The sequence below is a fragment of the Calliphora vicina genome, chromosome 1, assembly GCF_958450345.1.
Source record: "Calliphora vicina chromosome 1, idCalVici1.1, whole genome shotgun sequence".
NCBI lineage: Eukaryota > Metazoa > Arthropoda > Insecta > Diptera > Calliphoridae > Calliphora > Calliphora vicina.
In genome coordinates, this window is record NC_088780.1 from 107,334,313 (window position 1) to 107,347,858 (window position 13,546).

Here is a 13,546-nt window from a genome sequence, read left to right on the forward strand (position 1 = left end):
TTATGTTATTATGCATGCTTATTAAACAAAACATAAATCTAAATAATGTTAAAGATTTCTGGTTCCATTGAACTCATTTCTGGACATTAAAACCGAAAATCGATGTCAATTACGTTGTTTTTTTTTCGAAAAATTGAGTTCCTAGTTTTTTCAAAAAAAACTTTTTTGTTTCAATTTATTTTTATATTTTACGGAACTTTAGGAATCATTTGTGAAAAAACATTAACTATTTGACTAAGCAAGTTAATTTATCCGTTTTTTACGAAAAAATGGAGTTACCCAGTTTTTTCAAAAAATATTTTTTACTTTTATTATTTTTTTATGTTCAAAATTTGAACCCAAAGAGATTGTGACCCGAATTTGTTCTAATTCGTTCTTTCTCTCTTACCCCCAGTAACACGAAGCCTGGTTAGGTGTTAACTAATAGTTATACGGTCGGTTAAAATTATTTTGATATGAAAACTGTCAGTTTAACTATTAGTTAACATATAACCAGACTTCGTGTTACTGGGGGTTAGTTATCTTTTTTTCAAAAAATGCATGGAGTTAGCTAGTTTTTAAATGAAAAACTTTATGAAAATTTCGATCTGACAGTAAATGAAACGCAATTTTTATTTTTGGTGTTATCTCAATTTTAACAAGTTTTTCCATACGACCACAGAAATGTTGATTGGTAATGGCCCATTTTAATATTTAAGCAGGGAATATAAGATTCGCCTTGGCCAAATATTGTTTGACCAGCCACAATTTTTAATTATTATTTTTTCAGTTTATGCTTGATTAAATGGCCAATTTAAGCCAACTACTTAGAACATAAAAATGTATATTTTTAAACAATATTTTTATGTTGCCGTTTTGTTTATGCATATTTATGATTTATTTCATATTTCTTGGCAGCATTTTGTCACAGGCAGGACTAGAAAAAATTTTTTGCAATTTTACTTTAAAATACATGTATATGGGCAAAAACGATTATATAATAGCCCTATTAAGATTTATTTCTTGAAAACAAGTTTTTTTAGTGTAAAATTACTTCTTTAAACGAATGTCTAAGACTTGTAAACAATAATTAAATATTTTAAAATAGGGCCCCCATTTCGATTAACTTCTACATTATAATAATATATACATTCCTAGTTTTAGAACAATTTGAAGTCACTGTAAGTCTGATCACTTTCCAAATTCTTTCCGTTCGAAGCCGGATATCTCTCCTATTTCTATATAATTCATTAACTGATGTTACAAAATACCCTCTAAAATTATAATGCCTTAAAAATTATACTTCATTGTTTTTTTATTGAAATAAAGAGTAAAATGTATGCCAAGTGTTTTGTTACGGTAGCTGCAGTTTTGTATCTCTAGTGTGTCTTTTTCGTACTTTTTGTTTTTGGTCTGTCTATGTTTGCCAATAAAATAAATCATTTTCCGTAAGCTGTTTTGCTAGACATGGAGATAAAAACCTACAAGACAAAAAACTAAAAAAAAGTTTTATTAGATACTCATATGTATGCAGTGGAATTTATTTAATTTATGCTCAAATAAACTGTGTGATTTTTGTTAATTAATGTTAAACTAATAAGTAAATAAATTTTTGAAAAGCCTTAAGAAATATTTAATTTACAAATTGTTTGAAGTGTATCTTATGTTCAATTTTGATGTAATAATTTTAAAATAATATTTCGGTCTGTTCACCATCAACATGTGACAATAAAATATTTTTTCCAAATTCATCACGATATTAATTATTATAAGACAATTTTGAATGTTCAAGTCATTTTCTGAGTACTTAGAACCAATTTCTGCAAAATTTTATCACAATTGCCGCATAGTCAACATATTGTTATGAATTTGTATTAGCGATTTGAATTAACGGTCTGTAACGGCTGCTTGCAACATTCATCATGTTTATAAACATGTCCATCAGCAGAAGCTGCTACTTATCAACAATGTTGATAGCACGCAGTTATTAGCATTGTTTGTATGTATGACAACACTGAATGTTTAAGTGGCTAACATTAACATCGAAAGCTCTAGAATATGCTAGTTTTGTCCGTTAAGATTATTGTAGAAATAGAGCTTTCAAGAAGCATCTAGATGGTAATGCAGCGTATATAAATTGGCCCTGAGAACTTCAACCAGTCAGTCAATTTGAAGCATCGCGATGCATCGTTAAGTAAAGACAAATTACCTGTCTTAAAGTGTGCTACATAAGTTGTGAGTTAGTTTATTATAGGCGCTGTTAGAGTTACATCAACTGCATTCTTCTACTTTATAAAGTGTAATTTAAGTGTGTGTATTAAAAACACATATGCCCAATTCTCAATCGGTATCGTAGCGTTGTCTGTTGTTTGTCATAAATATTTTTCAGACTAAATTTTCTGAAACAAAAACAAAATATTAAAAAAAAAAATTACGACAAACAACGATACAACACTACGACACCGATTTTGAAATGGGCAATAGTAACTATTTAAACTGTTGTTTTTGTACATTTGAATATATACAGGCCTGTCACACATTTTATTCGGAATGGTTTCAATTCCGATCGATTTCGTTTTAGATTCTTCAGATTCCGTGTAACTTATTAATTCAAAAAAAAATTAATAATTCTGTATTTCTGATTTGATTAAACGTTTAATATTAAAACAAATGTGAAGTTTTTGGTACAGAAATTGATTAAAATTTTTAGAAAAACAAATAATTACAAATAAATATCAATTCCACTTTGAAAACTGAAAGTGGTTTCATTCTGAAAGAAAATTTCGTTTTACGCAAAATGCGGAATTAATTGCAATTTCGATCGGAATTGAATTGTGTGACAGGCCTGATAAAGAGTTGTTACAATTTTAAACTACTAAACTGCTATTATTTGCAAACAAAAGTATCCGGTTTATTTAAATGAAATAAACCACCGTTTTTAAAAGGTAAGAACGTAACTATTCAATGGGACATATATTTTTGAGACAGGCTAGTTATGATAGTTGATTACTTATATGTACGTCACAATTTAAGCAAAATATATTTAATTTTTCATTTACTTTTAGAATTTTAAAATGATTGTAATGTTTGTAGCAAATCATAGAGCAAAATTTTTAAGAGCTAATTATAGTATAATTTTTATAATTTTATTTTAAAATCTGCTCCCCTGCCAAATAAATTCGAATAAATAAGTTTATTATAAGAAATATCAAAAACTACATCTGACTTTGTTTATATTTAATAAAAAACATATGGTCGACTCACAAGGTCTCCTACCATGTGACAATGATATTTTGTTGTTGCAAGTTAGGTTTTTGTAGCTCAGTAACCCTTGCAATTAAGGCAATTTTTATCAAAATGTTGAGGTTTTTGATTATTTTTTCAGGACTAGGCTCATAGACATATTGCAAAAAAACGTTTTACGTGTTGGTTTGCAGTTTATTAGAAATAAGAGAGTAGTTTTAGACAAATGTTTGTATCCCACCTTGTTTTAAAACAGGATTTTCCTTTACGATTGGTTCGTATATCATTTTGCAATTAGAGCATTAGTTTAGAAGATAACGATGTGTAACGTCACATATTTAGCATATAGAAGTTTTATGTAAAGGACAGTTGAGTTTGCTTGCTTGCCCTAATTACAGTGCTTATTGTAACCTGATATCTAAGTCCTTATTTGAATTAAATTTTACAATATAAATTGGAAGTCTGATTCCATTTCCCTATACATCTAATATGTTTTTCTGTATCAGCAAGGACATGTTCCTCCTACCTTTCAGAGTATATTTTGTAGGGATAGCCAATCCCTAGCCATATCAATCATTTCTGTTGATATTTCTATGAAGTGTAAGAGGATGAGCCTGTCAATACCAACATATTCTTCTCAGAAATTCATACATATTATTTTGATATGTTCTACGCCTTTCAAAATTACTTCAATTTATATAACTTAATTGATTTAAATATGCATTCAAATTTACAATTTTGTTACAAATCTCTTTAAGGCAATTTATACCAAGTTTATAGAGTTTAAACTAATAATAAGAATGCATAATAACAAATAAATCTATATATTATTAACATTTTGTATGTATGTCCTTTTGAACATTTTTATTAACAATGATTTTTGTTTGTTTAAACCTCAAAACACCTGCTGCATGTTGAGTTTATTATTTAATCATTAGTTTTATGTTGCATGAAATATACATGAACTTGTATGCTTGCGTCTGTATGTGCAATTATTTGTGTGCTTATGTTAGTAGGCTGCTGCATACTTTGTGTTTATATTATGAGCTTTCATTTAATATACAAACATATCAGTATATAAAGGGTATTTCATTAATTGCTTCCCATCTTTAAATTTAAATAAAACAAAGTGTGCGTGAGATATCATCGGAATTTGTTATTCATTTGAAAGGCCTATCGATGCCATTATGTATGGAATATAACATCGTGCAAATATCCGCCGCGGTTTAGCAGACTGCATCCGAAATGCTCAATTTTCTATGACTCTACATTACCTCCACGTGAGATGACAATGCCCTCAAATCGCTTGTGCAAAATGTGGCATGAGTCGTGTGGCACGTAGCGCCGACCTTTTCAAACCACATGTCGTTGTTGTCCATATCATCCATTCGATGGTTATCATCAACATATAGCGCTCTCTGTTGACGGTGATGTCCTGGACAACGTCGTTCTCAAAGAAATATGGACACAAAATCCACACCAGTGACTTTTTGGGATGTGGATTGGTATCGTCCCAAATTCGGCAATTTTGTTTGTCGACGTACCCACCGTAAAATGGGAAAAGCGCGAGGTACGTTGCCCTCACAGGACACCCATTTCGATAACATCATTTTATCATTTGCACGAGTTGTTGAACACCATAGGCGTCCATTATGATTTGGCAAAACAAACTGAATAAATGTCAGACAATCCGTCAGATGTAACTTCAATAATATGGCCGCTATCAACTGTCAAATTTCAGAAGTCCCTATTGTAAGACCCTTTATTAGTGTAAATGTAGGTGTATGCATATGAATTGCAAAATAAATTATGTTTCTTTATGCATATGCATGAATAAAATACACTTACAAACTGTAGAGTATCATTACATGAATATGAATTGTTATTTATAAATAATTAAATTAACACATTATTGTATTCAATAGCATTCATTACTAACCATATACGAGTACAAATACACTCTGTTCAAAGTATTTACAGATACAGGGTTAATGACATTATTATATTATAATAAAATTTGTTAATTTTATTTAAATTTGTTTTTATTATTTTACATATATTTCTATATAAAAGTGCATTAGTATATTGTATGAGTCATATTATATTAAAAACTGCACTTGTGTTTTTATTGTATTTTTTATAAATTATTTAATACGTTAAACACATTATTCGTTTGTATTTAAAATACGAGTAGTACTTACATATGGGCAATTCCATGTCATCGTACGTGACATTTGTACGCTTATAGGGTGGAATAGATTTTGAAAAAATAAGAGTATCTGAAAAATAATTTGGTCTTTACGTTCCAAAAAACCGAAAAATATCAAACCTCGGTTTTGAAATATTGTTTTTTTTCGGTTTTGTGATAATTATTAAATACTAAGTGTTATATAAACAAAATCAGTTGATAACATAGGAAATGCTACACAAATTTAAAATTCAAACTTGACGGGTGTTCAAGAGGATAAAGGAAAATTGGTACTTTTTTAATATATTAAATCAGATAGCTTATATATGTAATATATTAAGGGTCAATTTCCACTTTTTCACTGTTATTGTAAATCTAAGCCCTTAAGGTATATTTTTGGCAACTTTCATTAAAATCGACACACAAATATATAATATTTCGCTATGTTTCATTTAGAACTTCCAAATATTGCAAAATTTTACGATTTAAAACCTTTGACCTTCACGATTTAAGGATTGAAGTTGTTCGGTTTTAGTAAAACGTTCAGAGTATATTTAGAATTATCTGGCCTATAATATGCTGTATAGGTTTTACTTAAAATTCATAACAGTAAGGAAATTGGTATCATTCTCCAAAATATGGCCAAATTTAAGTTTTTCTCGAAAATTCCAAAATTTAAATCGCAGGTACGGAAAAACTGTAGGAGGTATTGACATCTTTTTATCATATTTTTATTTCCTATTATATTCTCAATAAATCTCTGTGTGATGATCAAAAAATTCTGAAATTTGTTTAACAAAATTTTAAAATGGAATTTTTAAACTGCCGTTAAAAAAACTCAATTTGTTTGGTCATACCTGCTAATAGGTTAACGTTATCCTACGAAGACAAAAACTAGTATACAAGTAACTATGGATACATTTTAAGTAAAATTAGCTTTTATTTTTATATTTCTCAAAATATGTTAATTTTGTTTCTACATTTCTTGTTCTAGTGGCCTGAGACAAGTTAATGGACTAGGAAATTTTTAATAACTTTAACATTTTTTTTATATCAATTTTTATATTTCGATTCTTTTATATTAAATTGCAAAAGTAATTATTTAATGGCAAAATTTTTACAAAAACTGAAAAAATAGCAGCTTTTCCTCTTGTAAATGTTCTCACGGACTTTAACACTCGCTTTTGTAAATTTAATTTTATTCTAACCTCACACAAAACTGCCCTTCGTTTTTGAAAAATCGAGAATAAAAATAAGGTCCACCTGCATCTCAGTAAAGAAATAATCAAGAATAAGGGGCTCAATGGTATTATGATGCCAAAAAAGGAGAACTAAACCAAACTAAGGGGTAATTTTTTGTTCTTCAAAATGGTACTTTTTGAATTTTATATAATACTGAACACAGAATAAGGAAATTACTTTGACTTCAAACTTCACGGCGCAAACTTTTCAAACTTTTGCGTATTAATTGAAAAAACAAATTTCAAGTATCGTGAAAACTGAAAGTGCCAGCTTAAAGAGCACAAAATTCTACATCAGCAGGCAAAAAATTAATGTGAAATATTAAAAGGTATTTTTATAGTCACGTGTTGAAATTACATATTGTGAGAAAAAAACCTAAAAAATTGATAAAAAAAATAAAAAATTGCGCAAATAAATACTATTTGTGATAGGTAATTTAAAAAAATTAACAAATCTAATTAATGCAACCATCAAGTTCAGGTATTTATTGATATGTTTTGGTTAAATTTAAATTTGAATTATTTGTGGATGTGGCTTTGATATTAGTTTTTATATTGGAAGTGCAAAAAAAAATGGATTTTGTCAGTTCAAATGGACATAAAGTTATTAGCTGGGCTCAGCTGGGCAGAGAATTTAATATAATTTAAAAGCCAGTTAGGCATAGTTTCAGAAAAAATTAGGTTGCGCATCGCTGCGCCTCATAAGTTATATGTAAATTAGTAAAAGCTTCACCCTTCAAGTCTACCATCAAAAAGCACTTTGCGATTCTGATAAACGTTTTATTGCTGTCGTTGTTATTGTCATTGTTTTTTTTTTGTCTTATAAGAGATGTGCAAGTGTTGTGATTAATAATATGAGAGTCCCGTGTGAGTCAGGCCTGGACGTGGCTATATTCTTGTATTATAATGAGATAAACAATAATAAACTTTTACAAATTACTTTTCTTTATTTCAGTTTAGTTTTCTATCCATTGATTTTCTAATCGTGAATGAATAGCATGCGGAATTTTAACAATTTAACTATCACGCACTCACGCTTGTATATGCTTGGTAAAAGTTTTTTTTTGTGATTAATTCGAAGTTTTTTCTTGCAATTTAGCTTAATAAAAAAATCATGTTAGTGAGCGCGATCGCGAGAATTTTAAAGTTTTATATCGGGAGCCAGTTATCACTCACGTTCAGTTCTGTAGTTTTTATATTGTCTCATTTCAAATATTGTGTTGTATAAATTTCAAAGCAGTGCATTTAAACTTTGCAAGTCTTTTAGTGGCAGGAGTTGGGAAAGATCTCTATTATTCAACCTCCCATTACTAGTTAATATAATGATATCATCTTAAAACAATATGGTAGTTTTTTTTATCAATAACATGCATAAATTTAGTGTATCTCACTGATGTAGTTCTATAGATATAGGAGAATTAATAATTCTTCCGATTTTGGCGGAACGTGTAGTTTGTTTTTAGAGTTACCCGCAGCAAATTTAGTGTGCATAACTATTGTAGTTCTATAGATATAGCACAGTTAATAATTATTTTATATGGTGGGTAATTGAGTTCCCCTCCTAGATCCCTAAAAAATTTTTACAATATGCGGATTGGTCTAAGGGCTACCCACGTAAAATTTTTAAATATTATTGTTGTTGAGATATTAATAAATCCGTAAAAAAGGGGCATTTGACCCCACTGTGCGGCGTTCAAATGTGGAAAATTTGTACTTTTTATTCCATTAAATTATTTTACTTATTGTATCTACATAATTTTTGGCTGATATGCTTCTTAGTAAAGAAATAATAAAGGATATATGGCTTGATATTGAGGTAACAAAAATTATTAGTATTTCTTCTATTTAGTACCTTATTCATAAACACTTTTTTAATTTATCAACGGTTTATAAATCAAATTTTCTATGGAAATGAATATGGGGGTAAGTCTTTGTTACAAAAATAAATAAACAGTCATATGAAGTTTAATTGTCAGGAAATACTAGTGGGATCAATATTTTTAAATGTCATTCAGTTTTTGTCATTCTTTATTAACAAGTTGCCTTGCCTAGCCAGCGAAAAGTAGCCTGATGCAATTATTGCAATACAGTTTAAAAAATTTAAAGAAATCTTAAGAAATTTTTACATCTATTTGTTTTTAGAGAAATTGTGTGACTCATTGGATGAACAAGTTTGTTTTTCATTTCTAAATTTTGAATTTTTCTACTGAAAATAGATTAAAATTAAAAACCGACAAATAATTGTCGGTTTCGGTTTTAGGCCTTGAAAACTGCGGTTTCGGTTAAAACCGAACACGAAACTCTAATTCAGAGAGTACTTTATTTTAAAAAAATAATACGAACTTTCGAAACATTGTTGTTGAAAATATCGAGCGAAATATGGGTATAGTACGTGACATAAAACGGAAGTATTTTCAAATTCATTTAGAGTCAAATTCATTTCATACTACATGCTAATTGGTAGCTTAGTTTTCGCCACAATCTTGGCCCAAAACATACCAATTAAATTCAAAAATTAAATATAGTCTGTTAAAACTATTAAGTATTATTGCCCTTAACCCCTTGTGAACAAAGGCTATAAATCGTTGAAAAAATTTTATTTTTTATGAAATATTGAAAATAAGGACTTCAGGAAGTCATTTACAAAATTTTAACTTTGTGGAGGACCTGCAAGGATCCGAACGGCACCTGGAACCGCTGGGTCAGCATCAGCCAAAACATAAACAAAATCATTGATTTTTTTTAAATTTTATTTATATATCGATTTGTTTTGTAACATTTATAACATTTTCTATTACAAGTCCATTTTATGGTATTTTACGAAATAGTATTTTTTATCATTACGACATAAATAAACATCACAATGAGAACATGAAATAATTCACCGTTATACTGGGTAAGCGAGTTTGCCAATAGGCAAACAAATTATATTATTCCAAAGATGATAGTGCACTTCAAATTACTTTTGGGCAAAAAGGGTCAAAATAAGTTTTGCTTTCATTTTGTAAGCTTGTTATCGTTATAGTACTTATAAGTACCGTCGGTCGACAAAGGGTTTAATTGTTGTAATAAGCTCTAAATACTTTCACACAGTAACATTTTAGTGTTTTCTCTTATTCAAATCATCTTGACAAAAAAGTTTCAAGGGTTTTTGTTTTTTCAGTCGTGGTTGTTGTCATTCTCGTGGATTTGCCCATATATTTATAACGCTTATTTCAAGACTATCAAGTGAAAGTTTTAATTTGGTTGAATTTATTACAAAATGTAATTAAAAATATTTATATGCGTTAAGCTTATTATCGTGTAGAGAAGAGGAATCTTTATGGGCAAGTTCAGCAAAGCCATAAATAAATATTTATGGTATATGAGGTGTCAATGTGATACCAATTGTTGTCGATTTTGCAGCATCGTTCTTCCCTCGATGTATGAGCACAAATTAAGATTGTATACATGGAACTGCTTTAAATCCTTTGCTTTTAAAATTCTTTGGCATATCTAATGTTTTCTTCTAATTATTTACTCTAATAATATGCTACGAAACACTGACCTGTAAAATCACAATTAAAATCATTCGATTAATTCAACGTTAACAAGGTACTACACACCACATTTTCTTTTTCTTGCAAAATCTCTTCATTACAGCTGGTTTTTATGTATGTAGGTGCGTGTAAATTTTTTCTCATTATTCTTGATTTTCATTTAATAGCCCGCATCTCTATCCTCAAACATTTCCTTCCGTCAGTCCTTCCTTTTAAACTTCCTTCATAAGGGCACCCCTCTTCGAAGACTTTGAAATTATTTCAGAGCTAAAGAAATCACAAGACAAAAACAATAAAGCAAACTACAGCGAAAGCAAAAAAATGAATTTATCAATCACTAAAGATATAAATCTGTTTGTTTGCGTTGTTGTAAATATATAAGGCAAAAGCGTTTGTACATACACCACAAAAGCAAACTCATCAACTTTTAATTAGTTGCAATTTGTAACACTAACGTTCAAATGTCTTAAATAATGTGCCGCTGACGTACTTGTTGTTGTTGTCACCAGAACAAATACAAGTACACACTCATATATACAAAGTTACTTTAATACACACAGATACAATTAACACTCACATAGCTAAGTAGGTACTGGTACACAATGTAAACATGTCTTGTCGCAAAAATGAAAATGAACATCAGCAAAAGTGTAGCAGCAGAACACAATGGTTTAGAAACATTTTCGGAAATCTAAAAGGATATTTAAGGATAAAAATTTTAAAGGACATTTTTGACATCTTTTGATCCTTACAGGATAAAATAAAAATAATACGAAATATTTTACAACTCTTCTTGATCATTTGACACCAAATTTGACATAGTAGGATGATCAGAAGTATTTTAAAACATTTTTTTTTAAAATGTACTCCTCTGAAAATTTGAAGTCCTTTTAAAAGGAAACAGGATCACGAAATGAAAAACTGAATACGCAGCTTTTCTCCATTTAATTTATTGTTCCAGACGTATATCATCCGCTCAATATTAGACACGAACCGGATGATATGCTTCTAAAACTATAAATTAAATGGAGCAAAACTGTGTTTTCAGTTTTTCATTTCGTGATCCTGTTTCCTTTTAAAAGGACTTCAAATTTTCATAGGAGTAAATTTTTGAAAACATGTTTTAAAATACTTCTGATCACCCTGCTTTGCCAAATTTGATTTCAAATGATCAAGAAGGGCTGTAAAAGATTTCGTATTATTTTGATTTTATCCTGTCAAGATCAAAAAATGTTAAAAATGTCCTTTAAAATTTTTATCCTTGAATATCCTTTTAGATTTCCAACAATTTTTTTTCAAAAAAATAGTGAGTTAAAGATCCAAATATTGAATACCACATGTCGAAATTTCATCCTTCTATCTTCACTATTTAAGTGTTAAATAATATTTTAAATTTCCATTATTTGATTTTTTATATTTTATTTTAATATTTCATTCGAAAAAATATAACAAAAACCGTTGTGAAAAGAAATGAAGAATACTTTTTAATAAACATGTAAAATGCAAGCCCGATCAACCAACAAAATGAATTCCCTACAGCCTACATTTGAAACGTTTTGGAGTATGTCCTGAGAAAGTAAGCAAAGACCCACGTAGCACAGCTTCCTACAAAAAGAAATTCTGTGGAAAATTCTAGAAAGCTGATTGGCTTTATGTATAAACTTTCTTACAACTATGAAATTCTTCACGTATGTAAAACTATGTCCTATTCAACTAAGCAAATATTAAAAACTCGTGTTATAGGGCCCATACCCTACACCATCATGAATGTGCAATCAAGTGATTGTGCCAGCTGATTGAGCTCGTGTATGAGCTTGTAGTGTGACTGCACCAGCTGCTGGTGCTTTATCAAAAATAGTTTGATATTTTTTTGATTGTACCAGTTTGATTGAATCGAGTGTTGTAAAATTGGCTCATAAAAGTTAAATAAAACATAGTTTTCCTTTGTTTTCTAGCAATTTCTTCATCCAAACTCCTTTTTCGTTTTAGGATAATAGCAATAATAAATACATTACAAATTTTATCGTTATTCATTACAACCTTTTCCACACAATTTTTGGTAAAAAAATTATTATGTACCAGCATGCTGGTGTAGTGTGTGTGTCCAGCTTAATTGCACAATCACTTGATGGTACACCATTGATGCTGTTGTGTGTGAACCCTATTACTTACATAAAAACCTCAAAGTTTACATTAAAGCTCATTTTTATTTTTATTCAAATAATGCTATCTGCTTATTTCACTGTTAGAATCGAAAAAACTTCAACTTGTAAAAAGTGATATCTAACATATAAGCGCGAATATCAGGAATTAATAAACACTTAACATATGTAGAATTTAGACGTAGTTTTTAAATAACATTGTAAAATAAACTTTAGTTATTAATCTTATAGTTAACGAAAATAACTGTTTTTTTCGCTCTCCTGTAAAATGTGGATTTTCCTTATAGCACTATTTGAATATAAACCCTCGATATATGACATCGCTTTCTTATACTGTGTCATCGTTCAGGAAAAAACGTACTATTTCGATTCATCTTAGTGTCACATTATTATATGTAGGAAGCATCCATCATATTGTTATCTAAAAAGTGTATAATGTATCCAATTCTGCTTCCTGTATTAAACTGGAAATATTTTATTGCATTTCAGTTATGCATATGGGGGCTTTCATCGATCGGGATGAAATTTGCACCAAGGTTAGTCCTATTGGATAATAATTCAACAAAATATGTCATTTTGGCCAAATTGGTGTTTCTTCTCATCCATTTAACTTATTCCCTATTGTTCTTAGCAAAATGTATCCCTAATGTATCTTCATTCTTTCGAAAAAAAAAAAATAATTTTTGATTTTTGACTTTTTTTCCGAAATCAGAAACTATTATGACTTTTTTTTTGCAAAATGGCCTTTTTTTCTCAAAATAAAGCTTAGATATTTTTTTGAAGACCTATTTGTTACCTTAGTGGAATGCGAGTGGAATATCTATCAAAATGAATATATTGTAACTCAAGACATAAAATGTTTGAGTTTTTTTTGCCAAATCTATTTTTTTTTTCAAAATGGGCCTATTTTCCTATTTTTTTTTTGCTCAAAAGAAAGCTTAGGTCCATTCCTTTAAAAGGTTTTTGGTCGCTTAGTGGGATGTGAGTAGGATATGTATAAGTCTTTTGCTCAAAAGAAAGCTTAGGCCTATTCCTTTATGAGCTTTTTGGTCGAGTGGGATATATATCAAAATAAATGTTTTGTAACGGAAGACATCGATTTCAAAAATTGATTCACTTGACATGAAATTCCGCATATACTTATTTATATGTTTCCAATTGCTGGCTGGAATGAGATATTTGTGTGACATTTCA